This window comes from Sinocyclocheilus anshuiensis, unplaced genomic scaffold (assembly GCF_001515605.1).
Source record: "Sinocyclocheilus anshuiensis isolate Anshui unplaced genomic scaffold, SAMN03320099.WGS_v1.1 scaffold1832, whole genome shotgun sequence".
NCBI classification, from domain to species: Eukaryota; Metazoa; Chordata; class Actinopteri; order Cypriniformes; family Cyprinidae; genus Sinocyclocheilus; species Sinocyclocheilus anshuiensis.
This window is the reverse complement of record NW_015555884.1, coordinates 524,320-528,818: the sequence shown is the minus strand read 5'-3', so window position 1 is coordinate 528,818 and position 4,499 is coordinate 524,320.

The window sequence follows — 4,499 nt, the reverse complement described above, 5'->3', positions numbered from 1 at the left end:
TGGTAATATTATAATGAGATCCCTTTGCCACGTCACCAAGGGAGCGAAATCAGACGCGCTCGTTTTCTCAAAAGCTTGCAGAAAAAGGCGTACCAAAACAAAGTTACTGGGTTAATCTTTTTCACATTTCTTTGTATGGTAGATGCACCGGGGACCTGATTATAGTGCTTAAAACCTGGAAAAGTCAGATTTTCATGATATGTCACTACAAAACTACAAAACTACAACTACAAAAATAATTTCTCCAAATTACCTTTCAACCTTACTCTTCAGCCACTCAGGCCATCATTTTGATAGCACCACAATGTTGGCACTTTGAGAGGAAAACATTTGACAAATGTTTTACAGTTGTCTTTGCACACTGAACAGAGAAAGTCTTTAAACGTTAAAAACAATCCTCACAGCATCACACATTTCTGCTTCTATGCCCCACTCACTAATGAAACTCTTCACAGAACAAACAACATTTGTACACTGTCAGGAAACAAGCCTTTCTCCAAACCTCATATGCCGTCACCAAAGACGTGTTTCTGTGTTTCTTAAAGGGGTCACGAACTGCATTATTTTCTTCTACATTTTACAATGTTCTTTGAAGGCTGCTTACAATATTAGCAAGATTTTTACATAAAAACATCATAACTTAGAAGTAATAGGCTATTTTCTGTCCTGTTTTTGAACCTCTCTTTGAAACACTCTGTTTTGATAGGCATGGAAGTAAACACCCACTGCTATCTTCTATCTGGATCTTTTATTCTCAATCTTATTTTCAGTTGAACAAACAAATATTACTGATGTGACCTGGAACTCCATTAAACATAAAGTTGTGTCTATTGTAGACAGTTTCTGTATCATTTCTTGAGTGATCCTTTGTTTGAGTCTATCTTGTATTTATCATGTGCAAACTGGTGGGCGGGGCTAAAAAGGCAGCGTTGAAGTAGGCATCGGTCTTCTGCAGCTTGGTTTCAATAAAAGCTGTTTCTGCACTAATGCTGAACTTTTGAGTTCTGAAACTTACAGGATGTTTTTTATAGCACAATGACTTCTCGTGTGAATTTATTTCTCAATTCATGACCCCTTTAAGGCCTCAAATCATAACATAGCATGCTACACAACAAAATAATACTTATTCAGTTTCTGAGGAAAATAATACTTATTCAGTTTCTGAGCAGAGTGTCATAATGAAAGTTCCCGTGCCACTTCCTGATACCTTTAACTTAACAGTTGCCATGATAAATGCAGATATTTATGTTTTTTTTTTCTATTCTTTTTCACCATGCACCTCAGTCAGCCAAAATCCTCAGTGAGTATATTATTTATTTCTACCATTATTAAACTGGAAATGATTTCTATGATTTCAAAAGCTGCTGTGAAATATGTTATTGACTGACCTTTGTGTCTTTTTTTTTTTTTTTTTTTTTTTTTTTTTTTAAATATTACATTAAGGGTTAGGATTATGGGGCTGTTTACACCAACATGGATGATCTCACCATGTATGGAAATGTCTGATGATAATGAACAACACAAAGTTTTACAGTGTATTTTTAATGCTTAAAATAATATAAATCAGATTGTATACTTTCAAATCACTCTTTTTGAGTCTACAGCTTGTATTGACTGATTTTATAAAAACTGTTGTATCTGCTCTATTCTGCCATTTATCAACACTTTCCAGCATGTTTGTGTGAAAACTATAAATAAACATAAAAGTAGAATCAATTCTAGTAGTGATTTCTTTGTATTTTCACTTTTATTATCAATATCATACTGTATATTTTACAGTGAGTTTGTAAAATATTAAATAACATTGCGTTGTAAATTTGCATGCATACAATTTTTTACAGATTTTGCTACTGATTTAACATATTGCGATTAAACAACACAATGCACTGAACTAAGCAAACCAAGAGCAAAAATCAGACAGGCTAAGGAGAACCTGTGTGCAACATACATGACCCTGGATCACAAAACCAATCATAAGTAGCATAGGTATATTTGTAGCAATAGCCAACAATACATTGTTTGGGTCAAAATTATCGATTTTTCTTTTATGCCAAAAATCATTAGGATATTCATGTTCCATGAAGATATTTTGTAAATTTCCTACTGTAAATATATCAAAACTTAATTTTTGATTAGTAATATGCATTGCTAAGAATGTCATTTGGACAATTTTAAAGGCGATTTTCTCAATATTTAAATTTTTTTTGCACCCTCAGATTACAGATTTTCAAATAGTTGTATCTCGGCCAAATATTTTATTGCCAATAATTGTGGCCAACATGCATTGGAGAAAAACATGAATTTCATCATGAAATTTTCTCCCCACTTTCAATTATTTTACTTCAATGAAAGTTTAGAAATTTTGTAAATATTTAGATCAAAAACATCAATGATGCAGATTTATTTTCCCAGCCGCCTTTGCTCATATTTACCAAGGGTGCCAATATTAGTGGAGGGCACTGCATATTTGACTGTGATACTTGTGTGATGGCACAAGTGCATTGGTGTGATGAGCTCTGACACTCTCCTTGGACAAGACCAAGGATATATCTTTCATCTTGCTGGGCGTTGGTCTCATACCAGTAAATGGTTGAGCTTCATAAAAAACAAAAAAACAAAAAAAAAGCACCCTTTTCCTTTCTTTCACTTCTGTTATTTTTTACTTTTCTCATCTTGGTAATTGGTTCTTTTCACAATCCTCTACAGAGGACTACTGAAAAGGTAAGAATTACAAAATGTAAATATGTTAAAAAGAAGATAAAAGAGTCTACTGTGTTTTAAATTATGGGTGGCACTTCTGGTTTAGAGAGCTTCCATTCAAAATGACTGAAACAAATAGTTTCAAATAATAAACTGAGCAACAAATAATAATTATCTGTCAGTTTGACTAACCCTACCCATAATTTATCCCAAAAATCTGAGAGAGATTATGGTTGAATAACAAGGGTGTAGAAGCACCTAACTCTGGTTGTAAGGCTAAAATTGACATTTCCTGTAAACTTATCCCTCAGTTCTAATTGGTTTATTCGAATGTTGTTCCAGGTTCAACATGGATGTTGATCCAGGAACATGTTGCACTTGGTGAAATCACATTCACCTTATCTTTTAGGGTTAATGGAAATGGCTGTAAAATTTCTGAATAATGCCCCTGTTGCTTTTGGAGTGACCGACAGACTGGAGTTCCGTATTTTCCTGTTTCCATTATTCTCTCAATTCCCATTCGCCGACCGACCAGAGTTCCGTCTTTTCCTGTTTCGATTATTCTCTCAATTCCCATTCGCTCGGAAAGGCATTTATTTTAGATAAAAACATTCTAAAAGTGGAAAATATAGTGCCTAAGGGGGTAGCCTATATATACATAGGCCTACTAATATTTTAGAACTACGTGAAATTGGATGTGACGCATATCGATCAGCTAACTGTTACCATCAAAACCATGGCTCCCTTCGAGGGAACCACATGGATTAGCAGGACAGAATTAGGTATAAGAATGTACTTTAGGAAACAAACCCCCAATAAGCTGCATCTGTATATGATTTTAACATGTATAGATTTGTATGTACACTAGCCTAAATGTGTTGTTAGGCTACATGTTTTATAATGCTCTGCTATTAACTGAGGTGCAAATAGTGTCTGCCACTACCCTTACGAAAATTAAACATGGTTTTACCACAAATAAAACCAAAATAAATAATAATAATAATAATAATAAAATATGGTTAATATAGTTAAACTACGGTAACCACAAATTAACCATGGTTTTGCTACATCAACCATAGTTTAACCATGGTATTTGTAGTAAAATATGCCAAAAAAACATGGTTAATGAACTTTTACTACAATAAAACCATGGTTAATTTTCGGGGTCTCAGAACAATGAGAGAGAAGGCCGGCCCGAACACAAGGCACTCTTGATGGAAGTGAGTGCGGTCAGGAGCGCTGTCTTAGCAGACAGTAGATAGATCCCAGGAGGGCACGAGGGGTGGCCTAGGAGGATTTAACCTTCTGGCACCCCTCAGGAACCTGACGATGAGATCGTGCTCTCCCAGGGACCGGCTGTCCTCTGCACCGTGATGTGCTGCGATAGCAGCCACATACACTTTCAAGGTGGAGGGTGACAGCCTACGCTACAACCTTTCTTGCAATAAGGAAAGCACTACTCCAATTGTGCATCTCCGGTGGTCTTCTCGGCGAGAAGAACACCAGTTTGCGAACAGACTCCACTTCAGGTGTGGGCCAGTACGGCGCAACCAGCAGGACCTGTTCTTCGTCCTCCCTGACTTTGCACAGTGTCTGTGCGAGCAGGCTCACTGGGGGAAACGCATACTTGCGTAGAGCCCGAGGCCAGCTGTGTACCAGCACGTCCGTGCCGAGGGGGACCTCGGTCAGGGAGTAATACAGCTGGCAGTGGGAGGACTCGTAGGAAGCAAACAGGTCTACCTGGGCTTCCCCGAATTGACTCAAGATCAGCCAGATCGTCTCGGGATGGAGTCGCCATT